Source organism: Schistocerca serialis, chromosome 9, assembly GCF_023864345.2.
Source record: "Schistocerca serialis cubense isolate TAMUIC-IGC-003099 chromosome 9, iqSchSeri2.2, whole genome shotgun sequence".
Lineage (NCBI taxonomy): Eukaryota > Metazoa > Arthropoda > Insecta > Orthoptera > Acrididae > Schistocerca > Schistocerca serialis.
In genome coordinates, this window is record NC_064646.1 from 478,902,335 (window position 1) to 478,921,214 (window position 18,880).

Below are 18,880 nucleotides of genomic sequence, written 5' to 3' on the forward strand. Positions count from 1 at the left end.
TGCTGTCTCTGACAGAATTACAATGTCTTCAGTGAACCTCAAAGTTTTTATTTCTTCTCCATGGATTTTAATTCCTATTTCGAACTTTTCTTTTGTTTCCTTTACTGCTTGCTCAATATATAGATTGAATAACATCTGCAATAGGCTACAACCATGTCTCACCCCCTTCCCAACCATTGCTTCCCTTTCATGCTCCTCTACTCTTATAAGTGCCATCTGGTTTCTGTACAAATTGTAAATAGCCTATCGCTCCCTGTACTTCACCCCTGCCACCTTCAAAATTTGAAAGAGAGTGTTCCAGTCAACATTTTCAAAAGCTTTCTCTAAGTCTACAAATGCTAGGAACGTAGGTTTGCCTTTCCTTAGTCTATTTTCTAAGATAAGTCTTAGGGTCAGCATTGCCTCACGTGTTCCAACATTTCTATGGAATGCAAACTGATCTTCCCCGAGGTCGGTTTCTACCAGTTTTTTCATCCATTTGTAAAGAATTCGTGTTAGTATTTTGCAGCAGTGGCTTATTAAACTGATAGTTCGGTAATCTTCACCACTGTAAACACCTGCTTTCTTTGGAATTGGATATATTATATTCTTCATCAAGTCTGAGGGTGTTTCGCCTGTCTCATACATCTTGTTCACTAGACGGTAGAGTTTTCTTAGGCCTGGTTCTCCCAAGGCTGTCATTAGTTTTAATGGGATGTTGTCTACTCCTGGGGCCTCGTTTCGACTTAGGTCTTTCAGTGCTCTGTCAAACTCTTCACACAGCATCATATCTCCAATTTCATCTTCATCTACCTTCTCTTCCATTTCTATAATATTGTCCTCAAGAACATCGCCCTTTATACACCCTCTATATACTCCTTCCACTTTTCTGCTTTCCCTTCTTTTCTTAGAATTGGGTTTAGATCTGAGCTCTTGATATTTATGCAAGTGTTTCTCTTTTCTGCAAAAGTCTCTTTAATTTTGCTGTAGGCAGTATCAATTCTACCCCTAGTGATATACGCCTCTACATCCTTACATTTGTCCGCTAACCATCCCTGCTTAGCCATTTCGCACTTTCTGTCGATCTCATTTTTGAGACGTTTGTATTCCTTTTTGCCTGCTTCATTTACTGTATTTTTATATTTTCTTCTTTCATCAATTAAATTCAATATCTCTTCTGTTACCCAAGGATTTCTATTAGCCCTCGTCTTTTTAACTACTTGATCCTCTGCTACCTTCACTATTTCTTCTCTCAAAGCTACCCATTCTTCTTCTATTGTATTTCTTTATCCCATTCTTGTCAATTGTTCCCTTATGCTCTCCCTGAAGCTCCCTAAAATATCTGGTTCTTTCTGTTTATCCAGGTCACATCTCCTCAAATTTCCACCTTTTTGCAGGTTTTCAGTTTTATTCTACAGTTCATAACCAACAGATTGTGGTCAGAGTCCATATCTGCCCCTGGAAATGTCTTACAATTTAAAACCTGATTCTTGAATCTCTGTCTTACCATTATATAATATATCTGAGACCTTCTAGTATCCCCAGGTTTCTTCCATGTATACAACATTCTTTTATGATTCTTGAACTAAGTGTTAGCTATGATTAAGTTAAGCTCTGTGAAAAATTCTACCAGGCGGCTTCCCCTTTCATTCCTTACTCACATACCATATTCACCTACTACGTTTCCATCTCTTCCTTTTCCTGCTATAGAGTTGCAGTCACCCATGACTATTAAATTTTCGTCTCCCTTCACTATCTGAATAATTTCTTTTCTCATTATACATTTCATCAATCTCTTCGTCATCTGCGGAGCTAGTTGGCATATAAACTTGTACTACTGTGGTAGGCATGGGCTTCGTATGTATCTTGGCCGCAATAATGCGTTCACTATGCCGTTTGTAGTAGCTTACTCGCATCCTTATTTTCCTATTAATTATTAAACCTACTCCTGCATTACCCCTATTTAATTTTGTATTTATAGCCCTGTATTCACCTGACCAGAAATCTTGTTCCTCCTGCCACCGAACTTCACTAATTCCCACAATATCCAACTTTAACCTATCCATTTCTCTTTTCAAATTTTGTAACCTACTTGCCCGATTAAGGGATCTGACATTCCACAGTCCGATCCGTAGAACACCAGTTTTCTTTCTCCTGATAATAACGTCCTCCTGAGTAGTCCCCGTTCAGAGATCCGAATGGGGGACTATTTTACCTCCGGAATATTTTACCCAAGAGGACGCCATCATCATTTAACCATGTAGTAAAGTTGGATGCCCTCGGGAAAAATTACGGCTGTAGTTCCTCCTTGCTTTCAGCCGTTCTTAGTACCAGCACAGCAAGGCCGTTTTGGTGAGTGTTATAAGGCCAGATCAGTCAACCATCCAAACTGTTGCCCCTGCAACTACTGAAAATGCTGCTGCCCCTCTTCAGGAACCACACGTTTGTCTGGCCTCTCAACAGATACCCCTCTGTTGTGGTTGCACTTACAGTACGGCTATCTGTATCGCTGAGGCATCAAGCTTCCCCACCAATGGCAAGGTCCATGGTGCATGGGGAGAGTTTGAAAGGTTAGGGTCATTTATTTTGAAATTTTGAAAATTTTATTGTGGGCCTTCAGCCGTTTGTGTTGCATCTTGTTTATGTTTGTCTATCCACCATTGCCTTAAGGCTTTCAACCTATATAATTTATTTTATTTGTAATTGCAACTGCGTGTCTTTAGTCACTTCAAATTACCTTGTTGATTTTTTTAAGATTTCTTGTTTGGAGTCCTTCAACCGTGAAAGATTGGGGGTTTAAAACCCGTAGTTGGAGAAGTTCGGCTATGTGCCGCTTTGGTTGTAAATGTGTTATTAGATTATAATAAATTACAGTTTTAAGGCGAAACTGAGCCCACTCTTATTTGGCCCTTTCCACAATCCTAATCACCGTTCTACCCAACAGGTTTAGCAGGTGTCTCACGTAGCATTGCTGTGAAGGTACGTTTCATCAACTCTTAATTATATCCCTTGTTCTTTCACTCTAATTAATAATGTTTGCGCTATTATTAATTAATGAAAATTAACTAAAACCCAACTACAATAGTTTCCATGAACAGTTACATGTTATTTTACTTCTATTACTTTTAGGAAGTACCCTGAAATGATGAATCTGATTTGTTGTTTGCAATATTTTTCCTCATTATAGTTACCAATAATACTTTATCTACATTAAAGTTACTAACAAAATCATAAATCTGAGAAATTTGCAGAGAAAGAAATCGTAGAAAGTACAGTAGGTTTGTGGGATGGCGGTGGGACCGTTGAGGAGAGGGGCGCCACTTCCGCAGTACATCTATACGAAATTGGTACTTGGGTCTCTTATATGGTGAAAAACTGACTCGGCCGTCACATATAAGGGATTTGAAAATAAAATCATTTATCTAGCTGGACATCACGAAGGGTTTGAATATTACTCTGTACCGAGCAATTGGAGATCTCGAGCACCCAGTACCAAAATACTCAGGAAGTAACCCCATGCAGACTAAGGAGTTCTGTCGAAAGGTCTGGTGTGACCGTGGCTGTACAGCATTGAAATGTGCAAAAGGAAGGTGATGTATGCTATAAAAACAGTCTCGAAACACAAATATTGTGGGTAGAATGCAAATATACATTTAATGTTACTGATTAAAATAAATCACATACAGCAAAAAAAAAGATGCATTCAAGAAGCGACATTTTCAGAGGGGCCACCAAAACACATTTCACGGTAAATTACTTTACTTGATGCTGCTAGTCGCTTAGTATTTCCACCAGAGTGAGGGACGCAGACATATCAGATGCGAAATGGGTGAGACAACTTGTAAGTGTGTGCGAGATGGGGAGAGATGGAAGTGGGAAACTACTGTTTTCTTCACTATCCTGTATACAAGAGTGATTAATGGATTCGGCTTAAGGCAAAGGTGGCGACCACAAAGTGCACAAGCCGCAAAAATGATGCGATGACACGTGTGCAGGCTACTCTTCAGGATTCCTGCTGTGATTGCGGGGTGCATGGAAAACTGTGTTCTGTCATTCATTGATTGTGTGATAAAAAATCACGGATCAGGAATAGAAAGCAAAGTCCGTCGCTCATATTCAAGTCAAAAGACAAACTTGAGAAGAATTTTTCTTGGTGTATCAATTTATATATTCTTCGTCTTTTCCCTACAATTCATATTACCTTTGTTCCCCAGAATATGTAAATTTATACATTTGTAAATATTGCACACGCATATTCTCTATTTTCTGTGTGCAATGCCTATAAAGATCAATGTTGTTTTTGTTGTTGTGGTGGTCTTTAGTCCGAAGACTGGTTTGATGAAGTTCTCCATGATACTCTGTCTTGTGCAAGCCTCTTCATCTCCGAATAACTACTGCAACTTACATCCTTACGGACATGTTTCCTTTAGTCGTCTCTCAGTCTCCCTCTACGATTTTTACCACACATATTTCCTTCCAATACTAAGTTAGTGATCCCTGATGTCTCAGAATGCGTCCTATCAACCGATTCAACCGATTACTTCTTTTGGTGATGTATTGGTACCTTTAGGTTGATGAGATAATTTGCTTCTTAGATGTAACACATGAGTGGCTATTACAGTTACAAAGAGGCATCAGTCTGTTCACCCAAAGGTGTACTTCACCTGGAATCTGAAAGAGTGCAAAAATAGATTTCCTACCCCTAAAAATAGAAAACAAAAATCACAAGCACCGGTTCTCAGTGTACAGAAAGCCTACATCAACCAGCATAGTTATTCACAACACAGAAAACCACCCGACAGCTCACAAGCAGGCCAGCCTCAGGTACCTCCTACACAGAGTGAACAGAGTTCGAATGGACAAAGTTGGCTACACACAAGAACTAAACGTAACCAGGCAGACTGCCACAGAATATGGTTGAAAAATAAATGTTGTTGAGAAACTAAACCGTGAAATAAAAACGCATCTGACACAGAACACACTCAACAGTATCACAACAGAATATGCGAGGAACAACGACACAACAGAGACCAGCCGGCCGCTGTGGTCGAGCTGTTGTAGGCGCTTCGGTCCGTAACCACGCGGCTGCTAAGGTCACAGGTTCAAAACCGGCCTCAGGCATGGATATATGTGATGTCCTTAGGTTAGTCAGGTTTAAGTACTTCCAAGTCCAGGGGACTGATGACCACAGATGTTAAGTCACACAGTGCTTAGAGCCACAACAGAGAACACACAAGGCAAAGAAGGTAAAGAAAACACAAACAACGATAAAACATGGGATACTTGGACATTTGATATCATAATAACACACAGAATAGAAAATGTTAGGAGGAAACAAGATATAAATGTGGCATAGAAAATGAACACACTCTGCAAAAGGATTAAAAATACCTAACACCACCCCAGGTAAATTCAACAAAGCAGATATATACCAGCTTACCTTAAAAAGACTGCAATTCAGTATATATTGGGCTGACATGTAGAAATTTCAAGATAAGCTACTCAGAACATTTAAGAGACCTCAAAAGTGCAGATCACCTCATGAAAAACAGCTACCACCCAGTGAAATAGGAACAGACCTCCAAATCCTAAAACACAGTAACTATCTGTACCAGTTTTAAACATTAGAAGAGCATTACCACAGCCAGTCAGCTTTTAGACAGTGCAAAAAATTTATAAATGACCAAACAGTACTATATAAGGAAACACTATTCAACACTTTAAACGAATTTCTGGAAAACACAAAATAAAACACACACACACATACACACACACATAAACACACACACACAGACACACATATACATACAGCACACGCACACAGGCCCTCAGAATGGGAACAAACGAAACAGAATCAAAGTTCGCGAACGTCAAACCAAAGCAAAACAGTAAACAAACGACAGTCGGATGCGCATCAGAGATTAAATTTTTGGAATGATTTGTGCATCCTAGACACAGCAATATAGCAGGACGCAATATTTACAAACGAGCAGGAGAAAGTGTGAATAGACACTATCAAAATAAGAAATGTAAACCATGAATAACAAACTACACGAAATAATTCGCCATACCTAAGCCTGAACTTTTATCAGTGGCCACAGGTTCAGGTCAACTACAAAAAATACGTGAGATACATACTTGTCACAGCTAAGGACGAGCAAAATACTACGATGCTAAGGCCAAAAACGGGCATATGCCACGAATTTTACCATCACATACGTTCTAACGATTACATAATAAATTAATAGTTCGATGCAGATGATTTTCAAACATCCCTCGTGTTTTCACTTGAGATTGTGTAGTATTTAAGGCTCAGTTTGGTTTGCACCCACAGGACATACACAATGTAAAGTAAAAGGTGAAGAGCACATATAATTTAAATGACAATAATATTTGATGTATCATATTCGTTAACCTGTGTGTGTGTGTGTGTGTGTGTGTGTGTGTGTGTGGGTGTCAAGAAAATTATAAAAAAAAGGACTGAGGATGCCACAACTGTGGTGAAATACGTATGGGTGACATAAAAAAACAATAACTTGTGTACTTGCAAAAGTTCATCATTGTTTTTGTGAAAGCAATGAAACTGAACTCAAAACTCCAATATGATGGTTTCGGCAGAGTTCACGAAACCTGTCTATGGCGGTTTATTAGGCCTGTCTAAGCTTCACATGGACATGTTTCGTTTCAAGGTCGCCGAACCTCATTTTAAATACCCTAAGTTACTTTATATGGATACTCACAGCTTCATTCATTAGGGGAAGAGCTATGATGCACATGAAGTAATAAGTTGCAATCCTGATGAAACTGAGATGTCAAGGTTTGAGGCTGATAATTATAATACCCCACATATAATCTAACATTATGTTTAAAAAATTACAATTCTATGGTATAAATGGAACAGCATATGAGTGGTTTAAGTCATATCTACAGAACAGGAAGCAAAAACTCTCTTTATATGCTTCAAGTGATTCAAAGGAGTTTGCCACTTCATCTAACTGGGGTGAAATTACATTAGGTGTTCCACTAGGTTCGATCATGTATCCTGTTCTTGATATATGTAAATGACCTCCCTTCTTATGTCAAACAATATCCTGAACTGACAATGTTTGCTGATGATACAAGTATAATTATTAATCCAATAAAAGAAAGTCCGATAGAAAATGATACAAATAAGGTCTTCAGAAAAGTTATTAATTGGTTTTCTGCGAATGAGCTTCCTCTGAACTTTGAAAAAACACAGTTCATCCAATTTTCTGCTGCAAGAAGTATAATTCGTTCAAGAAACCAAACACATCAGAAGAAGTCAGTAGCCAGGGTAGAGCATACTAAGTTTTTGGGTGTACATATAGATGAGAATCTTAATTGGAAAATTCATATTTTGGATCTCATAAAGCGACTTGGTTCAGCATTTTTTGCAATCAGAATGATTGCCAATTTTGAAGATATAGAAATTAGTAACCTAACATACTTTGCATACTTCCACTCTCTGATGTCATACGGAATAATGTTCTGGGGCAGCTTAACACTTAGGAAAAATGTGTTCACTGCTCAAAAGAAAGTAGTTAGAATAATGTGTGGGATTCATAGCCACACATCGTGTAGGCATCTGTTTAAAAGGTTAAGAATTCTTACAACCGCTGACGGTACATTTACTCAGTAATGAAATTTTTTCTCAACAACATGGACCAGTTTAAAATCAACAGCGACATTCATGATTACAATACAAGAAAAAAGAAAGAGCTATACAGTCCTTCACTTAACCTATCTATGGCACAGAAAGGGGCAAAATATGCTGCTATTAAACTTTTTGATAAATTAACAGATGAAATATCTGACGGATATCAGTAATAGTTTCAAAAACAAACTGAAATCATACCTCCTTGACAACTCCTTCTATACCATAGATGAATTCTTAAATATGAGTAAATAAATCTGGAGATATAATATATGCATTTTGTGCCATTTAAGGGAATGGGATGGATAATAGAAATTTAGGTATAACGCTATAATGTAAACAAAAAAGAAAAAAAAACTTGTTTCCTGTGCGTATTTGCTGTGCATTTGACACGTTCCATATCATTGATCAATGGAACACGTAACTAACTAACTAACTAACTATCTAGAGCCCCTAATGACATCCTTTTGGTAGCAAAAGATATAAAAAAAAATAGTTATTCTGGTCTTGACAGGAGCTACTGGCAACAAAATATTAACACTTCTGAAAGTTTGACTAACCGAAAATACTATGTAACTAACAACGTTTATTGCAAGGAAAAAACTAAATGAAAGACTATCAGATGATACGAAGCATGAAACTCTAAATAAAGAATTCAAAATATATATTCAGCAAAGAAGAGAGTTGTAGCCGCATCGAGCTGCGTCTACGATGTAAAACTTCAATGGAGGTGTTTATTCGCTCTCTTGCAGTACGCCTATTGACAGCTACTAGATTGTTTCAGACCGATCTGGGGTTTTAAGTCTTTTCCAGTGTCGTCTTGACGTACTAGTCAGAATTCTAAACAGATGTAAGATAACAGTTACCGTTTAGCCAGACAACGGAACAGTTATTATATGTGAAGGAAAAAATAAATCGTGTGATACTTAATCAATTTTGGGACTTAATCGTCGTGATCTGTGATAATCACGAACACTGAAGTATACACCAAACGCGGACATAAACTCTACATATAGCCTTGTTTAGGAAACATCTACACGCGATCATGAAGAATTCACAGGTACCCCGTGTTGTCGGAAGCTGTAGTCAATGTCAGAATTCCTTATGCAAATAGCTTCAATTCCCTGAATGACAGATCGGTGTGCTTTCAAGTGAAGTGGTTAAATAATTCAGACGTGCAATAAACTCAGATATAACTTTAATGTTTCGTGTCGGCTACATCATTTAATGCAACTTTATAACTGTGAAATAATTATTTCTTGAGAGAACGCCGAAGTTAAAGGTGATTTAGTGGCATTATTAAGAGGGAACAGTAAGGTTACATCCAAGTACGATGCCTTCTGTACGTTATTTAGCGAATACCTTATCTCTGGATGTACGGCGTAGGAGTCGTTGAAGTAGCATCGTAACGACGCCTTACCGGCGCTATAAGACTTCACAAGTCAACATCCTCGCAAGACTATAATGTGGCATCGGCTTGAATTGTGGAATTTATAATTAGAGGTATTTCCTACGTTTGAACATTCATTTGCTAACCGGGCATAAAGAACTACTGTTATCAAGTTTTGCGTAAGCTTATAAGCCCGTCGCGAACACGAGACTGTTAAAAGGAGATAGTATCTGAAACCAATCAAACAAAGCAAGGAGTTTGTTTCAGCAGTTACAGATCAGAGTTGTCGCGATTGACGGACGCCGACCTGTGTCTACCAGACTTGAACCATCATCCCTATCAAGCCGACACACACACACACACGCCACATAATCCTTATGGCATAACACCAGCAAACAATGAGGTCATCGGTCTCGTAGAAGACGAGATGAATGGCCAGCAGATGGAAGAGTTTGTTGATCTTCATTCAAAATGCGCACATGCCGTACAGACACGTTCAAGCCCTAGACCGGCTAAAAATGTGGAGTTATGGAACTACAAAAAACCTTACCGTTGAGAATTAGTTGAAGAGTTTGTATAACAGTGCCGGGGAGGATGCCTTCCCACATATGGTAAGTCAAGTGCATTTTGAATTGTGAGAACATATGATGGACTATATTCCAACTGAGGACCGACTGTCCCGTTACGACGGTAAATGGGTCATTTGTGAGTGTGGTACTGAAACCCTACCATACTGACACTGCTAATTGAATGACTGAACATACTTGTTTTGTGTGTGAGTGTGTGTGTGTGTGTGTGTGTGTGTGTGTGTGTGTGTGTGTGCATGTGAATGAATCTGTGTGGAACTGTATGACCTGTACCTCACAGTTGTATATGTTTCTTGCTTCTGCTGTTAATATTAGCATTGGAACAGTTCCAATAAAAAGATAATGTAAGTTAACTTTGTCTTATTAAAATTTTTTTTTTCTTGCAGAAATAAAACATACCTACGTTTCTTATTATTATTCATTCTTCCTTTCATCCATGCAATACTGCCTAAATAGCTGATTTTTATATCCTGTCAACTCCGCTTGTATAACGTTGAAACCAAAAGAAGTAAATCTTTAGGTATACCACCTGTAACTGCAAATTCTACTGACTTAACATTAGTTATACAAGTTATGGTAGCAGATCTCGGTACTGTACGCATACATACCCTGTTCTAAATCACATTGTAAGCTATATTCACCTACATAGTTCATAGCGTCATCGAAAACTGTTTTCACTTGTTGTTTCCAACAAGTTAGTCAATCTGTTGCAATCCATAATACACTATAGAACCAATACAAATTATCTACGCTTCAGTGATATAAACAGACAGAATTTGAAGAATCTTCTAATGATGATAACTTCAATGTAGGAGCTCCAAACAAGTCGGTGATTGTGGCTTGCTTGCAATAGTGCTGATGTCCACAAGAAGATGAGATAAATCATATTGTATTGTCATCAGCCTAATATTGTAGTTCATTTGCCTGTATAGTTCTGCGCATTTGATGTCGGTGAGCTTCAATTCCATATTACGATGAATATTTTCAATCTCTTCTGTTACCTCTCAGACACTAAAAACACTCCATCTTCAGGCCACGAGTGGCCTACCGGGACCATCCGACCGCCGTGTCATCCTCAGTGGAGGATGCGGATAAGAGGCGCGTGGGGTCAGCACACCGCTCTCCCGGTCTTTACGATGGTATTCTTGATCGAAGGCGCTACTATTCAGTCGAGTTGCCCCTCAATTCGCATCACGAGGCTGAGTGCGACCCGAAAAATGGGAACAGCGTATGGCGGCCTGGATGGTAACCCATCCAAGTGCCAACCACGCCCTACAGCGCTTAACTTTGCGTGATCTCACGGAAACCGGTGTATCCACTGCGGCAAGGCCGTTGCCATACACCTCAGACATTACCTGATGCTAAACCGGTATTTACACAATTAGAACCACGCTATGTTAGCATGTTCGTTGTGTTGTAAAGCAGCATTTTGAAGTGAATTGATAATAGGAGATCACTGTAGGATAAGCATACCTCTCCAATGACAATGCGCTGCCAACATGGCTCGATGAGTGCTTTACCTCAAACCACGTGATTACTACAGTCGCGGAATGGGAAAGTTTCGTCAGTGCTGGCAGAATGTTGTAAATAGTCAAGGAGAATATATTATTGATGACTAATGTCTCTGTTATGTGTATCTATGTTCTTATAAATCATATAGAGAAAAGCTGCGAACTTATGCACCAACCTAATACATGCAGACTAAGCCATTTACGCAGAGTAAATTGAGGCAATTACACTGTTTTGTGAGCAGAGCTGATCTAGGGCCTGGAGGGCAGTGTGCCTGGGGCTGGAGAGGTTTGAACCTAAGACCATAGTGGTAAAGATAGGGGCGGGGGGGGACGACGACAGGGGGGTTTCGAAGCATTGCGCATAGCCGAATTTACTCGAAAATTAAGATACCTCCACATGCTGGGGGTTGAACGCAGAGCCTTTAGGCCCAACAGCATAAGCATTGTTGTGACATAACTAGTGACGTCATATGCCCTTTCTTAATACATGTTTAAATGTGAAAGTATGTCGAGCTTGTTACAGAAAGAACGAACACATCCTACTCACAGACTGTATGTGCATTCAGCCACGCTACAACTGACTTAACTTTCACCTTTCTGCCTTCTTGAACATGGATTTGATTTATGGCATGGAACGGCGAATACGACCACAACAACGAATTGCACCAGTGGGTCATTCATTCCATGTCAACACACTTAGGCCTCCCTGCTCTCACCTTCACGTATTTCGACGAAAATTTATGAGAGCTTTCGCACGTGTCCCTGATGGAGACTGATAAAGTTTAAAGTTAGTTGAAAAAATAATGACCGAGATGTAGTCACTTGTTTCACAGCATGCGCGACTCGGGGCAGAGCGGGCGTGAATTTCTGGGGACTTTGGCCTGTTATGTCTCGGCCAATATTTTGTCGAAGTAAATGAAATTTCACCATTCACTGTGCTCATTGCACAGAATCGAGCTTCCCTTGTAGTCTGCCGGTCAACTCTGCTGATTTTCTGTTGCAAGATTCCACTTGTTATTGCCTCGCTCCTTTCAGAAGGAAGCCTGTGAAATTTTTCTGCCTTTTGGTCATCGAAAGTACATTTGACAAAAGAAACTCCCCACCGCACGCCAACTCATATTTAGTGGTAAGGTGGCCCAGTGGATAGCCCATCCAAACCCGAACACGTATCGCGTATGAAATCAGGAGCTGTGAAAAATGAACCCAAATAGAAACAGTGAACGGTGCAAGCTCGAGATGTGCAACATCGAGCGAACTAGAAGAGCCACGGCGTCGTGGTTATCTGGTCACAATGTTGGACTGAAACTCGGGATATCTATGTTCAAATCCCAATCGCGTCCCTTTTTTTCAGAAAGTTATGAAGCGTTCGTTCGATCACAGAGGAGTCTGTTTTCTTTCTGTAGTCTTGGCAATTCCCATTCTATAGAATGGTTATAGAACATGTGGCAAGAATATATTACCATCGCAAGTACATGTGATGAAACGTGAGAGCAGGTGAGGTGTCACGTAGACCTCTAACAGATAGGGAAACAACGAATAAATGGGTGTGAAGGAATTCAAGAGTCGAAACGTCGAAAACGCTAAAAACAAACGTTTTTTTAGAGCGTTACGGAAACTGTGTCTTAGTGAAACTGTTGCGTTCATTTGTTATGTGACAAACTATTACGTTTTCATGATGTCACTGGGAGTGATCACATTCACATTCAAAGGAACACCGAGCGAGGTGGCGCAGTGGCTAGCACACTGGACTCGCATTCAGGAGGACGACGGTTCAGTCCCGCGTCCGGCCATCCTGATTTAGGTTTTCCTTGATTTCCCTACATCGCTCTAAGCAAATGTCGGGATGATTCCTTTGAAAGGGTACGGCCGACTTCCTTCCCCGTTCTTCCATAATCCGATGAGACCGATGACCTCACTGCCTGGTCTTCCTCCCCAAAAAACCCAACCCAACACTTCCTCGGGCAAGGAGACATACGTCACTCACTCACCAGGTGTACAAGTTAACGTGGATCGCTAAGATGATCCTGTCATATTACACACGTACTGTCACTAATGTCGTGTATGACACACTAGAGGTGTTTTCCGGTGGAGTACTCAATTGAGTTGCCCTTCCTCATCAAACGTTTGCGGTTTCCATTCGAGAGCCACTTCTTTCCGACTGCTGCTAGAGCATTTGTGCAAAATCAAATTTCATTATAGGTCATTTCCGTACACATCGCTTTTCCAAACGGACGTTACACCAAACCACAGAGACAAATCTGAATACAGCGATCAGATTTGTCAATGATCGGACGGACAGCTCATAATTTTGTGGAAAATAATAGGGCACGTGATAGATTTTAACGCTGATGCCCCCCCCCCCCCCTCCCCCATGGTCCAACTCTGTGACATCAACACGATGCCGTGGCTCTTCTAATTCTCTCGATTTGCACATCTTGTGCTTGCACCGTTCACTGTCTGCCTTTTCCTTATTTTTTCACAGTTCATTGTACCTTCTTCCTGTTTTGTTGCTTGATCTGTGTTCAGTTTTCAACGGCCTATCCACTGGGCAATCTTAGCACTAAATCTGAGGGTATGTGATGGCGAATTTACCTCTTGGGGACTCAGCACTTTGGCATTCTTCAACAAAAACCTAATAGAACACACAATAAATCCTACGTGCCACAAGCAAAGTAAAGGCCAAATATGCCAAAAAATATCGGGTGACCCGCTGTTAGCCAATCCTGAAATGCAGACGGCAGCAAGTTGCAGGAAAAAAGATGACCGCCCCACCTCACATATACGGAGTTTCAGCAATCAAAAGGGTCGTAAAACTTTGAATCTCGATTACTCGAAAACGCTTCAGAAATGCATCCTACTATCGCAGCACTACTTAAATTTAAGCAAAACTGTTCGAATGTCGAGTAAAATGGGTGTTACAGTGAAATTGTGCATCCAATGCGGGGCCAACCTCCTCCAGTGCGGTCACGGTGCACGACAGTTCGTCCACTTCCTATCGCTCACTCACGTTCTCCTCTCAACGACGAGTCGCCACAACCTAAAAACTAAAAAACTAAACTTCGCCCGAACAGGCCGTGAAGGTCCCAGCAGCACCGATCAGCCTCCGTGTCATCCTCAGTCCACAAGAGTCACTGGATGTGGATATGGAGGGGCATGTGGTCAGCACACCGCTCTCCTGGAAGTATATCGTTACTGGGTAATTTTCCATAAGTCACTGTCTCGAAAATTGTAAATAATAGACACATATTATTTAAATAATTACTAAATTAGATTACAAAAGGGAGTAGATTTCTTCCTGGTCAGTCAAATACACTACTGGCCATTAAAATTGCTACACCGCGAAGATGACGTGCAACAGACGCGAAATTTAAACGACAGGAAGAAGATGCTGTGATATGCAAATGATTAGCTTTTCAGAGCATTCACACAAGGTTGGCGCCGGTGGCGACACCTACAACGTGCTGACATGAGGAAAGTTTCCAACCGATTTCTCATACACAAACAGGAGTTGACCGGCGTCGCCTGGTGAATCGTTGTTGTGATGCCTCGCGTAAGGAGGAGAAATGCGTACCATCACGTTTCCGACTTTGATAAACGTCGGATTGTAGCCTATCGCGATTGCGGTTTATCGTATCGCGACATTGCTGCTCGCGTTGGTCGAGATCCAATGACTGTTAGCAGAATATGTAATCGGTGGTTTCAGGAGGGTAATACGAAACGCCGTCCTGGGTCCCAACGGCCTCGTATAACTAGCATTCGAGTTGACAGGCATCTTATCCGCATGGCTATAATGGATCGTGCAGCCACGTCGCGATCCCTGAGTCAACAGATGGGGACGTTTGCAGGACAACAACCATCTGCACGAACAGTTCGACGACGTTTGCAGCATCATGGACTATGAGCTCGGAGACCATGGCTGCGGTTACCCTTGACGCTTCGTCACAGACAGGACCAACTGCGATGATGTACTCAACGACGAACCTGGGTGCACGAATGCCAAAACGTCATTTTTTCGGATGAATCCAGGTTCTGTTTACAGCATCATGATGGTCGCATCCGAGTTTGGCGACATCGCAGTGAACGCACACTGGAAGCGTATATTCGTCATCGCACGGCATGATGGTATTGGGTGCCATTGGTTACACGTCTCAGTCACCTCTTGTTCGCATTGACGGCACTTTGAACAGTGGACGTTACATTTCAGATCTGTTACGACCCATGGCTCTACCCTTCATTCGATCCCTGCGAAACCCTACACTTCAGCAGGATAATGCACGACCGCATGTTGCAGGTCCTATACGGGCCTTTCTGGATACAGAAAATGTTCACCTGCTGCCCTGGCCAGCACATTCTCCAGATCTCTCACCAATTGAAAACGCCTGGTCAATGGTGGCCGAGCAACTGTCTCGTCGCAATACGCCAGTCTCTACTTCTGATGAACTGTGGTATCGTGTTGAAGCTGTCTACCTATACAAGACATTCAAGCTCTGTTTGACTCAATGCCCAGGCGTATCATGGCCGTTATTACGGCCAGAGATGGTTGTTGTGGGTACTGATTTCTCAGGATCTATGCACCCAAATTGCATGAAAATGTAATATGTCAGTTCCAGTATAATATATTTGTCCAATGAATACCCGTTTATCAGCTGCATTTCTTCTTGGTGTAACAATTTTAATGGCCAGTAGTGTATTTCACATTCACTACACCTCAGTTAACCCAAAATGTCTTCATTAACATTAACCACAATTTTAGGAAGTAAGTAGCAACTCGACAACCCAGTCAAGTTTCCAGTACGGTTATGGTGCAATAATTATTCTTGGGAACGGAAATCCAGCATCCATATTGGTCCCTTCGGACGTCATTTAAGATGAACATTAAGACAACCGAAAAATTGGAGGGACGAGTCTCTGAATGAAATTGGAGCAGAAAAGGTGCTGTGAATATGTGTCTGGAGATGGCCAGTGTACGTGTGTAACGACAACAGATCGTTCCGCAACACAGTACAGTGCTATACACCATCCAAGTCACAATACAATTTCAAAGAGGCCCCCGGCTTACAGAATACTAGATTTGGGAGGAAATGTAATCATTGGTCACTGTGACATGATAAAACTCATGGTTGTACAGTACAGACAAGAAGTGCTTGTAGATCAGTCGATAAACTGGTATAATTTGATCCCGGGGAAGATGATTTTAGTTTTCCGGAGCAGTGTAAGAAAACGTGATACATACAGACGCTACTACGACTCATCTCAGAAGATACACAGAAGAAAAGAAAAGCTACATTTACAACATTTGCAGATTTAGAGAAATTTTTTACAATGCTTACTGCAACACCAACTATGAAATTCTCGAGAAAATAGGGATAAAGCACAGGAAACGAAAAACTTTCTATGACTTGTACAGAAACTAGACTAGAGCTATAGGAACTGAAGAAAATGAAAGTGAAGCAGTAACTGAGAAGGGAGTGAGACAGAGTTGTAGCCTACCACTGGTAGTATTCAGTCTGCACTTTGAGCAGGCAGTGTTGGAAATTAATAACAAAATTGGGAACTTTTAGGTTTGCGAGAGACAGTAAGTGATTGGAAGAGCAGGTGAACGGAACAGGTAGTATCTTGCAAAATGGTTATAAGATGAATGACAGCAAAAGTGCAACAACGGTAATGAAATGCACCAGAGTTACATTAGCAATGCTGAAGGAATTAGATTATTAAATGAGGTGGTAGATGGGTTTTGTTATTTGGTTAGTAAAATAACTGATGACTGACGAAACAGAGAATATATGAAATGCAGACTGACAACAGCATGGAAAGAGTTTCAGAAAAAGAGAAAATTGTTAACATCGAGTACAAAATTAAGTGATACGAAGTAGTTTTTGAAGTTGTTTGTATGGAGCGTTACGTTCTCCGTAAGTGAAGTGAGGACAAGGAGCGATTCAGGTTAGAGGAGAATATAAACTTTTGAAATGTGCCATAAGGGAACGATGTTAAAGCTTACTTGGGCAGATCGAACTGCTGAAGAAGAGATTTTGTACAGAATTCATGAAAGAAAAACTTTGGACTATATCTCGACTAAAAGAAGGCACTGGTTGGAATCGCGCATACATAAGCAACCAGGACACTTGCCGCATGTTAATACTGTGACCGGTGCGTTTGACCTCAGTACATCGACAAGGATAATGCATTCGGCTTTAATGTCGCAACCGGAACTGCTCGGAATGCTAATGTTGAGATCGATGTATTGACAAGAACTGACACCACTGCCGTGAAGCTTGTCGTACGCTGCACGTCGCTGCTTTGCCCTCGCCGAACGTAAGTCACATCTTGGCGTCGCGGCATTTTTTTCCTTTCCTTTATATTTGTAGAATTCCTACCCAAGGCCTTCGCACTCAACTACTTAAAACAAATATTGTAGCTGCAACAAATTTTTAATATATGTGTTTAACGATTTCATTGAAAGCAACAAGAAAGTATCACACATGACAATGTGCAGAAGAGTGTGTAAGTAACTGTGGTGCAACCAGGGCTGTTGCTAGATGTTTTTCCGCTCTAGGCGAGAATCGAAAAAAATGACGCCCACTCTTTTATACTACCATCGGTTTCTCCCAGTATCCATCCGCCCCCTGCGAAACCACCGACATACAACGGCACAACAATGCAAATATCCTATCATTCTTTTGATCATTAAACTTTCATGATCGAACGTCCTCATCTTCTGCCGACACTTGTCAGTTCATTTGACGCATGACAAATATCAACAGAGGCAGAAACAAAGAACAAAGATAGGGACTCAGGAAGGTATGGTATCAATCAAGTCGCAACACGATCGTAAGAAAGCCCACGCCCCCGTTCCAGCGCTCGACATGGATGAATCAAAGTTTACTTCCGTTTTGTGCTCAGCAGCTGCTGCTATAGTTTTGAGGTAGGTAGATGCAATGTGTTTACTTTCGTCAAAGTAAGTGTGTTTTCAAGGGCATACGGAACAATTACTTAATAAATGATGTGTTTTCATTTCTCATCTTTTCAATTTTTCCTCCTCATTTGGTCAATTTTTTCACTGCTTGATTCGCAAATAATGTCTGCTCTTTATCGCTCTAGGCGGCGTGCTAGTCTTGCACATTGGTAGTAATTATCCTGGTTACAACTGACTAGAGTTTTCAAGTACAGCAGAGAAGAAACCTGTGTTATATGTACACAACTCCGCCATGTAGGGAGTCTACAGGGTGAATCACCTAGCACATGCACTGCAGTCATTTCGGACCAGGAAGGCACTATTGTTAGCAGTTTCGACAGTTTCTGCACCCTCTTGAAAACAATGCGGTGTTTTACATTTTCATCTTTTTAATTTTTTCTCCTCACTTTGGACAAATTTTTCACTGTTTGATTCTGTGGTGTCACCGCCAGACACCACACTTGCTAGGTAGTAGCCTTTAAATCGGCCGCGGCCTGTTAGTATACGTCGGAGCCGCGTGTCGCCACTATCAGTGATTGCAGACCGAGCGCCGCCACACGGCAGGTCTAGTCTAGAGAGACTACGTAACACTCGCCCCAGTTGTACAGCCGACATTGCCACTGTCTACACACGGTCTCATTTGCAGAGACGGCGTTTAGCATAGCCTTCAGCTACGTCATTTGCTACGACCTAGGAAGGCGCCATATCCAGTTACTACGAATGTATTCTGAGCAGATAATATTGTGAATCATGTACCGTCAAGAGCGACGTTCATCATTAATGGAA

At 41.0% G+C, this 18,880-nt stretch overlaps 1 protein-coding gene across 3 annotated transcripts in view; it reads left to right on the plus strand.

Annotated features, from left to right (window-relative positions):
* LOC126418730 (fatty acyl-CoA reductase 1-like) overlaps positions 1 to 18,880 on the plus strand; it is a 498,968-nt gene that overhangs the window by 332,274 nt on the left and 147,814 nt on the right. Inside the window, exon 1 of one of the 3 annotated variants that reach the window (XM_050085639.1) lies at positions 17,385 to 17,454. The exons of the other annotated variants lie outside the window; for them this stretch is intronic. The gene's annotated coding sequence lies outside the window, so the exon portion shown is untranslated. Of the gene's footprint in view, positions 1 to 17,384; positions 17,455 to 18,880 lie in introns of those variants that run through there. 3 annotated transcript variants of the gene reach the window in all.